The sequence below is a fragment of the Mytilus galloprovincialis genome, chromosome 10 (assembly GCF_965363235.1).
Source record: "Mytilus galloprovincialis chromosome 10, xbMytGall1.hap1.1, whole genome shotgun sequence".
Classification (NCBI taxonomy): Eukaryota; Metazoa; Mollusca; class Bivalvia; order Mytilida; family Mytilidae; genus Mytilus; species Mytilus galloprovincialis.
In genome coordinates this window covers 23,938,130-23,960,679 of record NC_134847.1, presented here as the reverse complement: position 1 = coordinate 23,960,679, position 22,550 = coordinate 23,938,130, and positions in this window count along the sequence as shown.

Genomic DNA, 22,550 nt, shown 5'->3' with positions numbered 1-22,550 from the left:
ATTTTCAGCAAACTATGTTGATCTTTTTAATGAAATATGACTGTCTTGAAAGTTAATATTTTGTCTAATTTTACAATTGTTCGTAAAATGAGCACAGATCGTCATCTTATAGGTATGTTTTAAAAGAAGCAAGTTCATTCGTAAAATCGTAATATCGTAATTTCTCAGTTCGTAAGTTTCATAAAAACTCATCACAGATACCACATGTCTTACATGTATAATTGTGTACGCTAAAATGATTATTATACCCATCAATTACACTCGAATGCTATACAAAAAAAGTGTCAAACATCCCGATAGTTTTTATTTTATTTTTTGTTTACAATGTATATGACGTCCATTATCACCGAACAAGTACAATGTATACATTTTTGTTTAGGGGCCAAATCCGGGTGCGTTTTTTTCTCTCGCTGGATAGAAGACCAATTGGTGGTCTTCTCTTCGGTTGTTATCTGCTCTCTGGTCGGGTTGTTATCTCTTTGACACATTGCCCATTTTCATTCTCAATTTTATATAATTTAAATATGTTGATTTTCATATTCTCTATGAATTTAATGAGGGGGGCAAGGGGGGTCCCAATAACAGCAAAACAGCAAATTGATTTGGCTCATAACAGATAACAAGGAATTAAAATGGACAAAAACAGATAACAGTAAATGAAATATTAAAATAATTCGGTCTTTGACAAATCAGTATTTCTTATTACGGATATAATCCTTTGTAATGCATTCCATTTTCTATGACTATGTTTTTAGTATTAATTTATGTATCTAGAATGTGTTTAAATTACTACTCAATATATTATAATATTTTTTATACGCTCGTTTACGGAACGTATTATGGTATACATACTGTTGTCCGTCTGTTATCAACATGTCGGACATTAACTCAAAAACTCTTTAAACCAATTTGCATTAAACTTTGGGAAATTGTTATTATCTATTGACGTGAGCTTCCTTTTTGGTTTTTTTTTATACATTTTAGATTTTAAGTTTCTGGGTAATGGGTTTTTATTCAATAAAATTGGTGTTTTTTTCAGTTTTCTGATAATATCTCAAAAATGCTTTCACAAAGCAAGGAATTTTGATGAATTGTTTATATCTATTAACATGAGGTCACTTTCAATTTTTATAAATTTTAGATTTTACGTTTCCGAGTTAACGGGTTTTATTAATTAAAAAGGGGGGATTTTCCAGTTTTCAGACATTAACACAAAAATGTTTTCAGCAGTTCTCATGAAACTTTGCTGAAATGTTTATATCTATTGTTGTAAACTCCCTTTCGATTTTTATTAATTTTAGATTTTATGTTATTGAGTTAAGGGATTTTATTCATAAGAAAAAGGTGGTATTTTCTAGTTTTCAAAAATAACTCAAAAATGCTTTCAGCAGTTCTCATGAAACGTTGGTGTATTGTTTATATATATTGACTGAAGCTCCCTTCTTTGTTGCTAATAAAAAAAATGACCTAAAAGAGTTTGAATATTCTGACTTTTTCTAAATGACCATTTAATGAGGTGTGTGAATTTTTCTTAATAAGACTATGAGGCAAAGTGGTATATAGGGTAGCAAAATTAAAAGCACCAATTATAAGCATGCAATTTATCAAGTACTTCGAACGAATTTTGACACTCCAAAAGCAATTAATCTTCTATTTTCAAAGGCCTTATTTGAACATTTTTTTATCAGCTGAGGTTTTTGGTTGTACCAAGTGCACTAGTAAGTAGAATACAGTAGGGACACAATAGCTTGAGACGAAAAAAATCTTTGTTTGTGATGAGTTATTTGCAGCTTCGGACCCAAGTACATGGTTGGAACTTTCATTGTACAAATGGAAGTTTTTAACGACCTTGACTGGCTATTAGCCCTTACACGGTCGGTCTATTTCATTGTACAATGCATTTGGTTCTGCTTTGAAAAGAATCACAGAGCTGAGTCTATGTACCATATTATATAAAAGGTTAACTGGTTGTTAGGACCTAGTCCTTAATTGAGATCCTTGTCAGATATTCCTGGCCATATGTTTTCCTTTTTGTCATATTAAGAATTGTTTAATTTGATATGTTCGTATGGGAAACAAGGAACATTATTCTCATACAAAAAATTAAGATAGTTCTAAATACACATTCATAAAAAAAATGGAATTTATTACAAAGGATAATCATAAGATATACTTGAATTGTCTTGGTCCTCACTTCTGTGATGGGTAAATGTTAATGGAATCCTTCTCTGAAGACGGGACAAACATATTAGTAGTGGTAGACCCCAATGTCCAATGATCTTCAATTTATACCGAATATTGACTGTCAAAAAAAATGCTAACATTCCAATTTTCAATAACAGTTAACAGCAAATACATTATCACAATAACAGATAACAAAAAAACTAATAGCCCAATAACAGCTAACAAAGAATAAGACAATAACAGCTAACAGCAAACATATTTTCAAAATAACAGATAACAAAGAATTAAATTGCCCCATAACAGTATAACAGTTAACCCCTTGCCCCCCCTCTTTAATGTATTAAAGAACAATTTACGTTATACGGGGTCAATTGCCGATTTCCTAAAAGCTTGAGGAAAGCTTTGGCCGCAATCTAGGATAAAAAATATTCCGAAAGGAAGAGTTGCCAATGATGACATTGAATTCCTAAACACAAACACTTGCTGGATCGTGGGAGGTGGCCAAGATAAATTATGCTAAAAACTGATAAGAATTTTTGAAAATTTAACCAAATCTGACGTTACAACACAATAATGCTTACTGAAACAATCTATTATACTTCTATATTTAAAGTGATGTGCCAAAATGAATTTATTTTGTATTAAAATGGTAATATAGTAACTAATTTTATGCGACATTTGTAGTATTTTGACAAGGATTTAAAAAGAAACATCAAAATCTTAGGGTCAATTTTAACCCTTCGTGAACTTACTTCTCTGCTAACAAATACATTTCAGTGGCAATAACTCCAAACAGGCAAACTACATAAGAGATACACCTTGAGCTGCAGGCTGAGTTTGTTTTGGTGTGTGTAATTCACTGTTATCTCAACCTTAGCTGGGTTTCTAGTTGACTTAATTTTCATGCCCATTTAGGTTTTCATGAATCAACAAATTTAATAATTTTATTTCTCAAAGGGTAAAATTACTTTGTTATTACTTTTAGGCTTGGTACTTATTGGAACACAATGAAAAACCAAACATGAAGCTTATATCGAAGATAAAAGCAATGACAGTTCATAAAGCATATAACAAGGTCGTAAGAATCTCATATACCGGTCTATTCTATTCAAATAGCAAAGAAGTACAGTTCTAATCAGTTAGTGCTATTGAAGCATTAGTACGTCAGAATTCAATGAGAAGATCTACTTCTGTCTTTAATATTTGATATATTTGTGTGTTGGTATCTTTTTAACGGGTATTTGAATAAAAATATGTCTCTTTCATAAGAAGATATTTTGCTACAAGGTATTTTCCTACATCTGCAAGATGTTCTCACAATTAATATTCTTTTGTAACAGAAAATATCAATATTTGATAATAAGATCGGGTACAACAACAACAACAACATATTTTATTTCCTCAGACACAAACGTGTACAAGAGGTCAAAACATAATAAAGTATACATATAAATCGACAGCAGAGTAGTGTACGATAATTGCACGTGATTTTCATGACATTGAGACATATACATTATATATATTACCTATTGAGTTTAGAGGATTACATATATATACAGAATTCTTTCTTATTGTTCAGTGATTGTGAGTACATTAATATATACAAATGTATAAAAATTGCATCTACAAAAAATAAGTAATCTTTCTAAGGAAAGTACATACTTTCCTATACACCTTTATGTTGCAAAATGAAAGTAAACCGATTAATTTTTGCCTTGAAGGATATTGTAGGTAATAATTAGGTACAAGATTTTGTCTAAGAAGTGATACACTAGGATGTGAACAAACACACAAATAGTGATATTCGTCGCCAATATTTTGATTACATAGATGACATATCCTATTTTCTTTTAAAATATTTTTCCATCTTCCCGTTTCAATTGGGAATTTAAGATTTGAGCATCTAAATTTAGCCATATACAATCTATCAGTATTTCCCAATCGAAGTAGATAGGGTTCTAATTCAAATATACTTTTGAATTTACCATAGAATTCTCCTCTAGAAGAATTATTAATTACAGAAAACCATTGTTGTATAAACTGATCAACAAGTTTTTGTTTGACAAGAGATTTCAATATTTCTCTATTCATAGGTATTTGATCATTCCATATAAAAGTAAGACCACATTCATCAAAAATGGATTTAATGTACGTAACCCATTTAAAATGTGTGGGTTTACTCTGGTGAAGTTGTATCATAAGTCTATATAATGTATTAGATAATTTATTCTCACTTGAGAGCATATCATTCCAAAACATAACCATACGTAGCTTAATAGTAATATCAATGGGATAACGACCCAGTTCCCCGTAAACCATAAAATTTGGCGTACTTTTCCTCACGTGCAGAATATTTTTACAAAACTGCAAGTGCATCCGTTCCAATCCCTGTTTATTTTCAAATCCCCATACTTCACTAGAGTAAATCATTATAGGTAGAATAAGACAATCAAAAAGCTTTAGCTGTATATCTACGGGTATTGCAATATTTCTTATCTTTCTATATAGTGCATACAATGCTTTATTGGACTGTTCCAATAATTTCTATCTAGCTGAACAAAAAGAGCCGTTATAATTAAATATAATACCCAGATAAGTATATGAGTCTAATACATCAATATTTTTACCATAGATTTCAAAATCTGCTTTAACCTTGAATTTCTTTTTGCTGAAAATTACAATTTTAGTTTTACTTGTATTAACTGTGAGTTTCCACTCATTACAATATTGCTCAAAAACTTTCAATGCATGTTGCAGATCCTCCTCTGACTCAGATAAAATAACTGTGTCATCTGCATATAATATTATAAATATTTTTACATAACATAATAAGGTTTCTTTGCATTTATCAGATATATTTTCAAGGTCTTTAACATCATTATCTAGTAAAAATTTCTCCAAATCATTCAAAAAGAGAGAAAATAGAAAGGGGGATAAATTCTCCCCTTGTTTCACTCCTATATTACAACTAAAAAATGCAGAAATATCCTTTCCCATTCTAATACATGTCTGGATATTCTGATACATATTATGTATAACTCTCAATATTTTGCCTTGAATATTATATTGTAGCATCTTTTGCCAAAGTCCAGCTCTCCAAACTGTATCAAATGCACTTTTGAAATCAATGAACGAGCAAAATAATTTTTTACCAAATGAAAAATATAGAGAAATAAGTGAATGTAAAATAAAAATATTATCCATAGTAGAAAACCCTTTTCTGAACCCAGCCTGTGCTCCTGTAATTAAACTTATTTCATCTGACAATTTATTCAATCTATTATTGAGCACAGCAGTGAATGTTTTACTAAGACATGAATTGAGAGTAATACCTCTGTAAGAATTCGGGTCAGATTTGGAACCCTTGTTCTTGAAAATTGGAACCATTATTCCTTTGGTCCAACATTCTGGTATAATACCATTGTCTAACACAATGTTAAATAACATTACATACACATTAATCATATCATCTAATGTACATTTAATATATTCATTTAATATATTATCATATCCAGCAGATTTATTATTCTTTAATTTTTTTACAACACATTTTATTTCTTCTACTGTTATTGGAGAATTTAACAATTCTTCTATATCTGGTGGTAAATTATTAACATCAATATCTATATCAATTTCATCATGTACATTATTTTCATTCATGGATTTAAAATAATCATGTAATGTTTCTACAGATATTTCAGATTTCTCATCTTTATTTTTAACAAATTTATTCAAAATTTTCCAAAACTCTTTCCCTTGTTTTTTGACGTATTTCTCAATTTTTGTTCAAAGTCAAATTGATAGTTTTTGTATGCTTGGTTTGTAACCATCTTGTATGATTTACTTGTCTCTAGTAGTTGTTTGCGTGTTACTTCATTTTTATGAATGTTATAACGTTTTCTGGCTTTATGAAATTTTTTTCTTCAAGTGAGACATTTATTTGTGTACCAGGGTTTTGAGTACGGTTTCTTTCGTGATTTGTAGTGCGGTTTTGAAAGTGTCGCCTTTGCAGTATTTTGGAAAAGCTAATTTATTTCTCCGGTGATGTTGTCTATGTCTTGTTGAGTGCATGTATCACGTGTGTGTATGTTTTCAAGGTCATTCATTATATTGGTCAGCTGATCTTGACTATTGTGAAATGTATTTACAAATTCGTTTCTGTTATTGTCGTTCCACTTGATTGAAGTTGAATTTTGTGATGTATCATGTGTAATTTGATCATGTGGTAATACTGATTTAAAAACAATGTGTATTGCATTGTGAACATCAGAAAAAAGTGGTACAAAATCAAGTATCTCAAATTCATCTACTAAAGAGAACAATTTGGATGATAAAAGCAAATAATCAATAACACTGATATCTTTACATGTAGTACGTCCAATACCTATATATCAGAACCAAGTCTGGAGTTAGCTATATAAACATTGAGTTTTTTACACATATCCAACAGTTTATGACCATAATTATTAATATTGCAATGACACTCTGACATTCGGGATAACGGTATATTTTGAAGCTTCAATTGTTCATAATCTAACATGTGTGACAAAATTTCATCATCACTTTCTAACTCAAAAATACCAATCAATGACTCATCAGGGGAACAATAAAATCATCTCGTGTTGCCGTTTTTGCATTAAAATCTCAAATAAGAGAGACATATGAATCAAATTTATCAGCAAATGTCAATAATTCAATTTCAATTTCTTCAAATGCATCAGTATTTGCATATTTAGAATTTTCCGGTGGTATATAAACAGCACCAAATAAAACATCTTTTTCACAGTTTAGTAGACATTTTTGAAATTTAAACCACTGTACATATTGACTTTCACTTTCAATAAAACTGATGAACTGTTTCAAAATATTTTTGTATATAATTACAATTCCACCTGACTTTTTAGTTGCACCCTTTCTATTCTTTGTTACATATGAAAAACCATCAGGAAGATCAATTATATCTAAATCATCTAATTTAGTTTCAACAAAAACTAATACATCATATGTTTGAAAGATATTTGAAAATTCAGTAAATTTTAGTTTAGACTGTAAACCACATACATTAAGATAATAACCATTCAGTCCAGATAAGTGTTTATTTTGATTCAATACAATATGGTTTCGTTTCCTTTGTCCTCTTGTACGCCTGTCCTAGTGTCCTGTGATGTTCTGTGGTGGTATAGACTCTATAGGATTCTTCGGAATGGTCCTGTTGTTGTTCCCAGGTACAGACATCGGAATGTGTTGGTCAGATGGTGGCTGTTGAGGTCCATGATCAGTTGGTGGTTGTCGGGGTCCTTGTTGATGTTGTGGGTTTATCTGAGGCACACACTGACGTGGATCGAAACGCCTTTTATTGATAAACAATTTATCCTCTACCAATACTGCTTCATGTCCCTTTTCACGAGCATCTTTCAGAATTGGTATAAGTTCACGCCTCCTTTCTATTATTTCTACTGGAAATTGTTCATGTACATAATATTGGGGTTTTTGTTTAAGTTCTTTTTTTGCTGCTTCCAAAACTCTATTTCTGTCTTTTCTCCTTTCAAATTTTGCAAGTATATTGTGTGGACCTCTGTCCTGTCTGGGCCTAAGCCTGTGCACAACATGAAAATTTATATCTTTACTTTCAAGTCCAAGTTCTCTTTTAATAAAGTCTTTTACTGTTTCTTCTGTGTTTTCTGTTGGATTATGATCATCATAAATGCCTTTAAATATAAGATTGTCTCTCATAGACCTTTTTTGCTGATCAATGATTTTTTCCTGCAGTTTATAATTTTCATCAGTTAATGTTATATTTTGTGTTTCTATTTCTTGTAGTTTTAAATGTAGACCACCAAGACCCTTGTCTAATGACACAATATTTGATGTTTGGGCTTTTAACTCAGTTTTGATGCCACAAATTTCACTGTCCAGGTTATTACAATGTTCTTCCATATCTACTAGCCTTGCTAATATATCTTCCAAAATGTCAAGTTTTTGTAACTTTTCTCTGACTTCATGCATAAACATTAATAAATCAGGATGAGGTGGAGTTGATATAGGGTGCATAGGGATTGGCACTGACGGTGTCTGATGTCCAATCTGAGCTGGTGTTGTATGTGGGGCTTGTAAGTGATATGGGGTGAATGCATAGCCATTGTCTGCTCCATAAAGTACTTGTCTAGATGAAGAAATAACATTACTAGATAGCGGAGTATCATTTAAGTTCGGTGTATACTGTGTTGAATATTGATTAGTACATGCTTGCATTGGTGTTGGAGGTAAAGAGTACTGTTTTGATCCTGAGTCGTTCAGGTCAGCCATCTTGTTTGGTTTGTTTGGGGAAGGAGTATCTGTTGTTTTTCGTTTATTAGTATTCATACCCGATAAAATTCTTCATAATGTAGTTGGATCATTAGTTCGATCAATGTTTCTCACAAAATAACCAATCATTGTGTTCAGACTTGGGGTAATTGTAATTGTAATCATTAATCAGCTGTAATTGATTACAATTTTTCAAGTAATCATTGTAATCATTAATCAGCCAAAAATCTGATTACATGTAATTTAATTTAATCAATTACTTTTCAAAATGCCCTGTAATCCTGATTACATTTTGATTACATTCTGATTACAATGAAAAAAATCTTGAACTGTGTTTATGGTCAATAAATGAACCTTATTGTAATTCTTATTTAATAGATATTTAACAAGTTAAGATAGTTTGGTTTACTTTATGAAGCATGTTAATTGATGTGTATACCTCAGTAAAAAATAAACTGTTACAATATTAAAAAGTCATCATTAGCCAAAGAAGGCTTTAGTAAAAGTATTGTACATATATTCACAATTTATAAAAGATGTACATATATATATTTGATTAAAAAAGCTGTTATATTTAAGCAAAATTATATGTTTCTTTAACCCTGAATTATAATCTTTTGTTAATATTGAGATTATTGTAAACTTTGAATTGACAGGTAGGAAACCAATTAAGTTTTGTTTTTATTGCAATTTCTAATTAAGTATAGCTGTAGGACAATATATATGATAAAAAATTAATCAGACATATGAAAATTACTCTAATTAGCACAAACTAAATTAAAATTTGTACAAATATCTTGTTTAAAATAGGCGAATTTTTGTATGTACTTAGACTGGACATGTAAAATGCATTGACTTATAGTACTTGTATTTTGTTTACAATTTGTTTAAACAATTCTATTGAATTTTTACATAATTTTTATCTGGTAACTTTATTTCATCCATATATTAACTTTAAAAAACTGCACCTTGAAATACATATAAAGTCTGGAAGCCGTCAGAAGACTAACAGCAACTCTTTAAAAAGGCTTTAAGCCAAATTCAATTGAAGTCAAAATAATTCTAAAGTGTAATGGGTGACATAATGTATGTCTGTAGTGAACTTTTGTGGGTTTATTAAATAGATGAAGTTGGGAGTTATCATTTTAAAATATATATAAAAAAATCCTTTCTAAAAAATACTATATAGTTATATTAAACTTTAATTCATTCACATCATTCAAAATATTTTTGTTTTTTTAATTCATTGTAATCAGATGTAATCATGATTACTTTGCCAATGTAATCATTAATTTAATCTGACACTTTCAGAAATGATGTAATCATTAATTTAATTTAATCGTACAAATGACAAAGTAATTGTAATTTAATCAATTACATTGAAAGTAATCGGACCCATCTCTGATTGTGTTATAACACCACTTATAACTTCTTTATAATACTTTTAGTCTCTACACAATATTTCATGACTCCTACCCCTGCCGCCATTTTATTATGGTACGAAAGCGCTTTTAATCTTGATGTGATGTATTAGGGGACTTTTAATCGGCCACAAACAAAGGCATGGACGTAGTGGTACATGTAGTTATATGCTGAAAAGGCACTTCCAGTAAAATATGTTTCTTATGACCTATATCTTACGCGACTTTAAATTGGCATTTCTGCACTTATAAAATATCCAGATGACAATAACATAGTTTTAAAATAATGAAGAAAATTTGTGTCAGTGTGCAATACAGCTTTATAGTCCAAACATTTACCTTACTTTAAAAAATACACTGGACAGAGCACAGGAACCTTATCACTTCTTCCGCACGATCTTTTTCATAATAATTTATTACAATATCTTTCCGTAATTAACATAATTAGGAAACGCAAAACATATCAAAAAGGGTACAAACATAGAAAACGCAAACAGTGAGACAAGAAAGATGGTGAAAAGATTTTCAAAATAAGGCCAACTATTTAGACAACAGAAAACTATGGCGATGATGTTGGTCTAGGCCCGTATGCATAAAACATCGTAACTTAAGTATTCCTTAGACTTAGATTTCAATAAGAATTCCCTTAGTTAAGTAAAACTCTTAAAAGTCGTATGCATAAACTTACTTATGTCTTCACTAACTAAGGTATACTTAAACCGGAACCTTTCTCTAATTACCTTATGATTTATATGATTATATTAGTTCATCGCATGTACTGATCATCCGTGTAAAAGTTTGTTATGATTATTTACATTGATTGATCAATACATACTTTTATTAAGAGCTGGGTCAAATGAATGTCGGTATGTTAAACAATTCAATGACTAAAAACGGATGAAAAATTAATGCATAAGAGAAAAGGTTGACGTTTTGATGTTTCAAAAACGTAACACTACTTATAGTGGAGCGGCGAAAGTTAAAAAAGTCGCTTAGTTAACGAGTTTAAATTACCTAAATACCTCATGGGATTTTAATGGCTTAAAATGTCTATCGATTATTCAACTTCTGAAAAATGTTTGTCGTCAAAATAAAATGTGGTACAAATGACGTTAAAAATAGCCTTAATTAACTGGCGTTACCCAACTTGCATCGTATACCCCACTGCTGATTCGGTACTCATATTTCATATCAAACACGTTCTAAAAAATAATTTGTGAACGAAATTGGTAAATATAGTTATTCTTGAACTTCATACAATTTAAGAGCATTTTTAAAAAGTCCTATATGGAGAGCACAATGCATCTGAAAATGGTTGAAAATAACAGTGAAAAATCATCGTTTTTCACCTAGCATTATTTGCACGTGCAGTATAGTTGTATTTTAAAGGCACAACAATAAAGCCGTCGTATAATACTTCAATCGACTCGATTTACTTTTTGCAGTAAATTCTTTATAAGATAAATATTTGGCTAAATATCGGCTTTTTTATTGAGATTTGAAGTCCGAATATTTGTCACAAATTTACCGACATTGTTATGGTTTCTATTTATAGTCCAACATTCAGCAATTTTTCGAAGGTTGATTGTAGTCGTTTTCAAGCATATTTCTTGTTCATTTTGTAATTTCCGAAGCTTTGTGATTAATTTATATTGTTTGGTATGGTTGTGTATTAGATTTTGTTGATTTCAACGGGAAAAGTGAATATCATTGTAGGGTTTGTTTGGTTTTCAGGTGTGTTTGATTTGTTTCTTATTTCATGAAATGGACAATTTATCAGTCTCATTAAAACTAGTCCCTCCGAATGCCAAAAAAAGGAGAGTGGAAGTTGGTGTTGACAATTGCATTATCTGCAATTCTGTTGATGATGAAAATTTGATAACATCAACGGAATCTGGAAGAAAAAGCCTGATAAATGCTGCAGCAAAGAGACGTGATGATTTGTTCAGTTTTTTTGATGAGTTCTGCAATGAAATATCTAGTAAATTACCCGTATTTAGGTACCATAGATCATGTTTTAAAAGCTACACAAGTAAACATAATTTAAAAGCAGTAGCATGTTCTTCAGCTGAAAAGGAAACACCAGATATAAATTACGATTTCTCTAATTCTTTGGTGCCTGGAAATTATGATCACCCTCTCGATACATCAAAGTGTATTATTTGCCGCAAAATGTCACATAAAAGGGTGAAAACATTACATACCATTTCATCCGCTGAACGGTTAGCCAATCTTAAAGATGCTGCTATTAGAGCATGCGACGCTGAAATGATTGATCGAATAGAGAAAGAAAATTTGCTCAATAAAGCAGTGTATCATGCAGCATGTCTGACTACATACTTGGCATATAGACCAAAATCAAATGATAAATCAGCGTATGATTTGGCATTTGAAAGAGTGGTTGAAATAATAGACAGAGACCTCATTTGTGACAAAAAGTCTCTTCTATTGTCATCACTCTTGACAATGTACCAGTCTTTTTTACCTGATAAAATAAGTAAGACCTACTGTAATTCCTCCAAGCTTAAGGCTAAACTTGAGAAGCACTACAAGGATGCAATTGTATTTTTTGCTCAACAAGGACAAGGTAAATCTAGTATTGTATTTGCTAGCGACATTTCCATTGGCGACGCTGTTAAGGCAGCTAATAGCATCAAAGCAGAATTAGAATTGCTTGAGATAAAAGCCGACTTGAGTACATGTAGCTCCACCAAAACCAATGAACAAACCGATATGCATGTACTCTATGCAGCCGCCTCAATATTAAGACAAAAAATGGAAAATGTATACATTTCTGGAGATTATTATCCTGCAAATGACGAAGCATCATTGGAAATGTCAGAAGCAATGTTGCCAACTAGTTTGATAAGTTTTATCACTTGGCTTCTTGACAAAAAGTCTTTTGAAACATTTTCTTCAGTATCAATGGATATTTCGCATGATATTCGAAGAAAATGTGCTGCTCTCGCAGAGTGCCTGGTGTCAAATTGTAGTAACATAATTACTCCATTTAGTCTTGGTCTTGCAGTACAGTTATATCATGAGTTTGGATCAAAGTCTTTGATTGAAAATTTAAATGCACATGGTTTCTGTGTCAAGTATGACGAGGTTCGGAGGTATTTGACTAGTGTTGCAAATGCTGAAATAACAAAAATTCAAGGTGGTTGTTATGTCCCGTCCGATATAGCTAACTGTGGTTCCTTAATCCAAGAAGGTGTGGACAATATTGACATTAATACCGAAACGATTGACGGAAAAAACACATTTCACTCGATGGCGCGTGCTATATTTCAAAATTCAGTTCTACATGGAACATTCGGATTTAATACCCGACAACGGTTTGAACGGAAACAGGACAAAGCATTAGTCTATGACGAAAAAGTATCCTCGCTGATGCAGTGCTTACCCTTTACGAAACCAAAAATGAGGGGCGAACCGTTGAGACGTCAAAATGCACTGGAACTATTAAACAGTTGCACAGATCCAATCGGTCAGACTCCAGATTTGTTATGGGTTATTCGTAGAATGATATGCAGAGAGGGATCTGTTTTGCCACATGAATTGTCTAGTAATTGTACCGAACAATTTGTTCCATTTTGGTCTGGTTTCTTCAGCACACTTGCTGACTTTAAACCAGATAGAACAATTGTTGCTTATGGTCCTATAATTGACAATAAACCAAGCGACATGGCCACTGTATTTACTGCAATGCACAATTGTCAGAATTTGGCGACTACGTTGGGTCAAAAACATGCAATTCAGACAATGGATCAGCAGCTATATGCAGTTGCTCAACAAGTCAAATGGTCCCTAAAAGATAAATTTGCTGATCATATAATTAGACTCGGTGGTTTCCATGCCCTGTCTTGTTTTATTGCGGCAGTGGGAAAATTATGGTCGGAGGCCGGTCTGAAAGACTTGCTTGTTGACTCTGGTGTCTATGCAGGAACAACTGCAGAGCAAATGCTTAGCGGCAAACAGTTCAACAGGGCAGTTCGTGGGTTAACCCTTGTCTATGAAGCATTGATGCATGTTGTCTCAGTTTTTCCAATATTGTGATTTAGAGGATCGATTGGCTGATGTACCAAAACATTTGTGGAGCAGGATGAAAGAGGCCAATTTACAGTTTGAATCTTCTGCATGTTCTGGTAACAGTCAGCCTGTTGATAATCTTGCTGAAACATTTACGCAGTATGTGACTCCTGTTTTAACAGAGTATATTGGTTCTGCCAGTGAGAAATCACCAACTTTTAAATATTGGTTAATGCTGTTGCATGCCATCCAACTAATATTACACAATATTAAAGCAGAACGTGAAGGAAATTGGCAACTGCATTTGTATACCATTTCTAAAATGCTACCATACTTTTTTATCACCAATCGTACAAACTATTCACGATGGGCACCTGTTTACCTTCTAGATATGTTAGAGTTACCACCAGAGGTTCAGCAACATTTTGAGAATGGTGAATTCACCATTCGGCAGGTGTCTGGGAGATATAACGGGATTTGGAGCGATATGGCCGTGGAAAAAACTGTGATCAAGGATTCAAAAGGTAGTGGGGGTATAGCAAACATTGCTGGACAGAAGTCTGCGTTAATCAGATGGTCATTATCTCGTCATGTCGTTGCTGATTTTGCCAGTACAATGCGCGTTCGATCAGGCATCAAGTCCGAGGCGGATCACATGCATGGGCAAACTCAAAAAGCTGCCATGAAACGCGACGTGGAGCATGTAAGGACGTTAATAAATCATCTAACCGAACGCATGACTAACCCATTTGATATCAGTTTACACCCTGAATGCTTGATAAACATTTCCACGGGCATGCATGTGTCACCAGAAATTCAGAAATCCCTTCTAACTGCGATCGAAACAGGTGATAAAAATCTCCGATCCTTTGTAAACAACGCATTCTCAACCGATGGAAAGTCTAGTTTCTATAGTCCCTTGTCGCGGTCTAATCTAAAAACATTTGCCGACATGTCCAAGAAAACCCCGTTTCGTTTTGTACAGGAGACACTCTGCACATTCATGTTGACCCAGAGCTTGTGTTTCGAAGAGCCTTAACATTAAGTAGCTCACGTGATGACGTCTCCCTTCAAAAAATCATTGAGCATCCCATTGACCCAGTCCCAACTTCAATTTTTCATGATGACGGATCAATGAGAAAATCGGTTAAAGCTGAGTTGCTCCACAAGCTCGAGGAAACTGCTTCGTCTGTTCCAGTGCTTCCTGATTTTGATTAGTCAAAAACAGTGTTTATCAGAGATGGAATGGCAATTGTTCAAACATTTCATGTGAAAAAAAGTTCAACTTTCGGTGACCTGGCTAATGACTATGTTGCCAGGGCTCTATCCAATTACCATCAAAGTGAAACTGTGATTGATGTTTTTGACAGGTACGACGTGTTACTATCAGTCAAATCTAGTGAAAGAGAACGAAGGTCGTCAAAAACAGGATATTCAGGACTTTACCAGGTCATTGAAAGTCGACTTGTGCCAGACTGGAAACGATTTTTGTCTGTCTCTCAAAACAAAAAATCCTTTTTACATTTCCTTGGTGAATATGTTACATCAAATGTAAATACTAAATTTGACTTGCCGTTTCCAAACGCTTTGTACATGGCTGGTTGTTTTACTGATCCGGAAATTGCAAAAAAACTGACACATAGTAGTGTTATAAGTTGTCCGACATTGCGGTGTAACCATGAAGAAGCAGATACCAGAATGATTTTTCATGCTTTTCACGCGGATGAAATGTTTGTTAGGAAAGACGTCAAGGGTAGAATTGTTATAAAATCAGATGATACTGATGTTCTTGTTCTGGCTGTACATTTCTACCCAATGCTTAAAAATACAAAAGAATTATGGGTTCAAACTGGTTCAATAGGTAGCTTGAAGGATAATAGACGTTTTATACCAGTTCACGACATTGTTTCGTCTATTGACCCAGTTGTCACCGGTATTCTGCCGGTCGTTCATGCTCTGAGTGGGTGTGATTCCACTTCAAGTTTTTTTGGAATCGGTAAAAAGTCAGTATTCAACCTCCTGAGATTAAAACCAAGCCGTTTCAGTAATCTTGTAGCCTTAACACAAGATGATGTTGATAGTGCGGTAGTTGCTGCTAGAGAGTTTGTTGCTGCTTTATACGACTCAAAGTACAAATTTAAGAAATGTCACAACGATTTAAATTTGCTGAGACATCAGTTGGCTATCAATAAAGATAAAAGTCTTATAAAGCTTCCGCCATGTGAATCCGTATTTAAACAACACGTACTGCGTGCAATCTGGCAAAGCAAAGTTTGGGTGTCGGCAAATTTGGCCAACCCAAATAATGGCTCCCCATGTGCTTTTGGTTGGAAAACTGCACAAAATGACAAGTTAGAGCCAGTTTTCTTTGAAGGACAAATGGCATCAGACTTTCTACAAGATCTTATTTGTTCGTGTAAGGGGAAAAAAAGCATGCCAGGAAGCATGTGTTTGCAAGGAGCAGGGTCTTCCCTGCACTGATTTATGTTTTTGCCAAAATGTAGGAAATTGTAATAATGTCCAGTCAGTATCCGCTGACATAGCTGATGACACAGATGAAATATCATGAAAATAGTTTTTGTTACAATATTTGATAGTTTTATTTTGGTTTATTATGGGTTTTTTGTCCCACGTTTCAATTTTATGAAATTAAACTCATCATAGATACTAGTACCAAAATTAACGTTCACGTCTTAATGTTTGAATAATTTCTACAAAATGCTTGCTCTCATTGTGTAGTTTACCACTCCAATATCTATATTATATCAAAAGGTATCTTGTATTGAGAAAGTTCATTTAAGGAAAACTCAGTGACATGTCTTATCCTTCAAAACTGAAAGGAAATTTAGCACGGCTGCACATTTTTATTGTTTTATTTATAAACTATGCATTTCGGATACTCTTTTAAACACTTTTTTCCTGAAGTATTTAAGAAATGCTATTTGTCGAGGTGAAATATCAAGGTTATTTTGCTGCTGTTTTTATTAGGCTTTAAAATTTGTATACCACGGACTACCTTCAAAAAAGTTAAATATAACGTTCTTTTGACGTCAAGTCCAAATAAAAAAACAAAGTTGTATGAACTAACACATTGATACATAGTAATACTCATTTAATTTATTGAATAGATTATTAATTTTGAAAAATATCAATGGTATTGTTTCTCGAGATGAAAATAGGATTTTTTAAGTGATGACCTTTGACCTTGATTTTCGGCATAATGGTACCAGCTTTCATATTGACGACACATATTTTCAAAAAGTACACGAGTTCAGCTTTCCAACGAGCTATTAAAAGTCCATGAGGTATTTAGGTAATTTAAATTTCTGAAATTGTCATTCCGCCGCTCCACTATTAACCTTTAATGCATCCTTCATCGACGTTATATTTTCTAGAGAAAACAATATTATTTAAACTCTAACAAAACATGATAAAGGTTCCAATGGCGTAGCACTAATGTAGCATTGTAAACAAGTGCTTGCAAATAAATTAATAATAAAAACTTTTTTTCGATAAAAAATTTACTAAAATCATTTAGCTGCTTTTGGACTGTCGTCCCCTCTTTCAGACCTCCTTCTTACTTTTTCTTAATGGGTTTTAAAAAATCTGTTTCTATTTGAAATAAATAGTTTTATCATTTCCCTTTTACAACAAAAAAGGGGAAGGATCAATTTTCCACGAATCCATATAAAAACGAGGGCATTTTTAAAAAAAGGTCCTACAATCTTAACTAAGACTCATGATTATATTGATATACATACTCACGGCAAGGTATTATTAACATCTTAGTGCGATTATAAATATTTTCGTTAACAGCAATATATCACTGCATATATAAGGAAACATGAAAAATACGGTACCATAAATACGTTATATAAACTTCGATTCGCACGGCAGTGGCGGATCCAGGAGGTCCTTTGGTTGGAACCCCCCTTTTTTCGACGATCAATTTATTTGCATGGGGACATATAGTTGGAACCCCCTGTATCCTGGGTTGGGAACCCAATTTAGAAATGGCTGGATCCGACTCTGCAAGGGTTAGCAGTGGCGGATCCATAAATGTTCATAAAGGGGGGGGACTGACTGCCATAAGAGCTCCAATAATTTCCTAAATAATCCACCAAATTGTTCCTTCAAAAGGGATGTCCGTACCCCCTTTCTCCCTTTAATCCACCACTGGCCATGGGTAGGTCTAAAAACTCTTAAAATTTTTCGATTTTATAAGTGAAAAACATTCTGGGAGAATTTGCCTTACATCTTGAGAATAAAACTAAATAATGAAAATTCAACCGATGCCGCTCACACACACACACACACACACACACACGCATACAGAAAACAAGGGTTTGCATGCATGCAGTCTTCAACTCTCTTTTTCTTTTCATACTGTTTTTTTTACTAACAGTTAATACAACAATGATACCACGGGGTGTAATGAAAGATCATTGTTATAAGTTATGTGTGTAAACATGCACATACAGAGTAAACACAAGAAAATAATAGCATGAATTCAATGCGTTTAATAACTGAGTACTCTTCGGTATAGACAACAACGAGATTGGGAAATAAGGGTATGATTGAATTATTATAATATCTACCCTCTGTTATTAGGCGAGTGACTTATTTCAAAAAGACGTTTAGTTAACGACTTTAATGCACCCACCTAACACACGGCTGTATTATATATCATTCGAAAGCTAATAATCTGTACTTTCTGTTTCGCCCGGTCGTAAAAAAATCGTACGGTGCATTTTCTGTTAAATCAAGGTCAAAGGTCATGAATAAACATTCCAATTTTTGCGATTACTAAACAAAAATTCTTGTACCATAAAATTTTTCAAAAGATCATATGAATTTTATGGAACATGATACATTATTTCCAAATCAAACAAAAAAATAGAGGTTAGATGCGCAATATTTCCCGAAAATTGAAATTTATCGCAAATCTTAAAAAAAATGAAAAATTGTTCCAAAAGCAAAATATATCTTAGGGAATCGATATTTGTATGCTAAAAAATTGATAAATGTATATGTCTTAGGTCAGGGAATATTTATTTTGAATTTTAAGATGCAATTATTAATTATTGTTCATAGAACAGCCTTCTATTGAAGTGTTTGCAGTTGCCCAAAAATCTGCCATCTGCAAATAGCGACCTTTTTGTTATTCTATGTTAAGATAACACATCGCTTATTGTCAATATCAGGGAGGAGAATGATTTTCCATGATAAAAATAGGGGTATTTCAATTTCGAAAAGAATATATACGAGCTAATTGAGGTAAAAATTTGTTTTTTACGAAGTCAAACGTACTATTAACTTTTTTTAATCGTGTTTAAATGCAAACATGACTTTGCGACTAAATCGTAGGTAACATTGAAAAAAGCAACCTTGCTTAGAAACACTTGGTTGTCTAAAGCGGGATGTAAACGAACAAAATATAATGCTGCTGCTTCTTATTTAGTCTAAAATCGTGTTAGTAATATTAAGTGTGTTTAGAAGTTTAATCGCTTTAATTATTTGAATAAAAGATGCTTTGAGTATTTTCAACATAAACTTTTAAAATACAAATGCAGGTTATTGTGTATGTAAAACACTATAAGCAGATGTGAAATAAAAAAATGAAAAACTTAAATACCCTTCCTGACCTCATAAGATCATTCGCTGTTTTAGGCAGTGATCGTTTTCATGGTGTGCTGTATATTGTGAACTGTTGTTCGTCTCTTAGACTTTAATTTTATTTTGTTCATGGTTTTAATTAAGTTTATCTGATTCATGGTTTAAGATGTTGATTGTCCTTTTGGTATTAATTTACTTTAAAGACATTAACTTGCAGTAATGAAAATCGGCAAAAAAATCGCCTGAAAGTAAAGTGAATAAGAATAACGCAATAAGACAAATATTCTCGAAAATAACTTAATTTGCTCACGGTGATGTATATATAGAACAAAATCGTTATTATGATACATTTAGCTACAATGATCTACAATTTTAAAACCTTTGACTACTTGAATAGTGACGAAATATGTCAAAGGGACATCAAACTCATAATTGAAAACGAACTGAGAAAACGACCAAAAAAACGAACACGACAAAGCAACAGTATACAAAACACAACATATAAAACTACAGATTGGGTAACAAAAACCCCCAAAAAATATTTGGGGTGAATTGAGGGACTCCTAACGGGTAAGCAGATCATGTTCCACATGTGACACCTGTCTTGTGGCTCATTTAATTCCTAACTCGGTGCCAAGCCTTAGTGGGTAGGTGTCATTCAAGGCAGATATGACGGTATTTTGGTAACGTCGATTGGAACTTATCCGTCTTCATCTGGCGAAACAAATATTTTATAATTGTCAACCAACTCGTAGTGGCGTCCATAAAATTTTCAAAGGGATGATTCCAACTTTGCATTTGAACTCTTGTTTAAAACCATGTTCAGACCATCACTTTTCTTCAAATGTCCTGTACAAAGTCAGGCATATGGCAGTTGGTATCGAATAATCTGTTTCTTTGTATGTCGGCGTTTGTTTTTGTAGCAGTTCAGTGTTTCTGTTATATCGTTGTGTTCCTCTTGTATATATATAGTTGATGCGTTTTCCTCGGTTTTGGTTTGTGACCCGGATTTGTTTCAGTTTCTAGTAAATCGATTGATGACTATTGAATAGCGGTATACTATAGTTGCCTTTATCTAACATCTTCATTGTGAGCAGTTACGCACTATCACGAAAATAAATCGTGAACATACATGCAAGCTCTGGAAAATTGTATCAACTTGGAGAAATATACTCCACAAGAAGATGCCGCGAAATCGCGTTACAATTGGGCAAGTGTTTAGATAAATATTTTCATTTAATTTCGCGGGCAGTACGTCGACTGAGCATGCAAAGACAAATTAAGAAAATACAAAACCCTACATTTATACGACATATCATAAATATTTCCGACTTGTTATTGTCTCAGGGGAGTTGATGCTCAATGAAATCGGTCTCCTCCTTTAGTAGTTGAGATATGCAGGCGTTGCTATAATGTTGCTATATAGAAATGACTAATTTATAATTTGGTAGTAAGGAGTGTTTTTATTGGTTGATTTATGCTCATCTCTATTGTCGTTAAACTTGTTCTCAACCAACCCTCATCGTCGTTTTCAAGATACGTGATAGAGTAAACTATATCTGTTGAGTCTTTTATTTTCAATTTAAATGGAAATTATGAGTCCAACATTGTCACAAATTTGGCACTATTCAGTTAGATGACATCATCTATATAGTTGAAAGTGAAGTTTCAAGATAATGGTGCTTCTTTCCAGTCGTCATCAGAAACTCTTGCATGAATTCATCCTCGTATGAAAAATGGACTAGTCATTCAAGCTATTTAGGAAGTCTAGTTGTAACTAGAATCGTTGCGTATTAATGGATTTTTTTTCTTCAAAATTATTCTTATTTGCTGAATTAATGCATTTAAACAATGAACACCGCAATTTAATCAATCAAGAAGTAAAGTTTTATAATTTGTTTCCTGGTTTTTTAATTCTTTGAAATTTCAATTTTCATCAATTAATTTTCTATTTATTTTTGTCTAGATTGTCAATTTCTTTTTTTATGGTTCACTGGTTCACATTAAATAAACAAAAGGGTTTTTCACTACATCAATATTTATAATGAAGCTACTAATCAAACAATTAGAAAAGTCGAAAGATGTTCATTTCAGTCGGGTAGTTTCAATGCAGATTGCAATCTCTTAGTTTCGCCCCCTTTGTTTCAAGCAACAGTATGATTCGCGCACATATTTTTTTACTTTGAATTTTTCAGATTCTTAAGAATTTGTTTATTAAATCTTATTTTGACCACATACAATGTTTAAATTGCAAGAAATGCTTAAAAGCTGTTTTTCGCAGATGGCGGTATTTGGGGCAACTGTATGAGTTGTTTTGATTTGCTGTTTGATTGGAAGTAAGCATAATTTTAGGAAGTTTATGATGTCAAAAACTTCTTTGATAGTCATTACAGGGTTTTACTTAGTTTAAAGTGATTAGCAGTTGCGTCAGAAAGAAAATTTTTTGTTTTTTGCACATTTTATTAACTTTTACTCGAATTTCAGGAAACATGTGCTGTCTATCAAAAACACGCTTTAAATATATAAAAATGCATTTGATTAATGACTGTTAATCTCTCTGCTAAAAGTTTAAATTGTTTGCATATGTGAATTAAGTATATAAAAGTCATATTATGCAATCAAGCTGAAATCTTAGACAATATGACCTTATTCGTCCTTGGCCTTTGATCTTGATTTGACAGAAATTGCACCGTACGATTTTTTTACGACCGGGCAAAACAGATAGTACAGATTTGTAGCTTTCAAATGATATATTATTTAGCCGTGTGTTAGGTAGGTGCATTAAAAATTTAGTTTCATGGTTAAAGTCACTCCCCTATATCACTTGATTTGTTTAGTATACGTGATTTTAAGAAAACTACGATGGTCGTTAATATTCAGCAACAAACAAACGAATTATTAGTATTTTATTACTGATATTATTATTTAATCAATTCAATTGTATTTATGCTATTAATGTTCTGCAAAAAATCATACTTTCAACTGATTTTT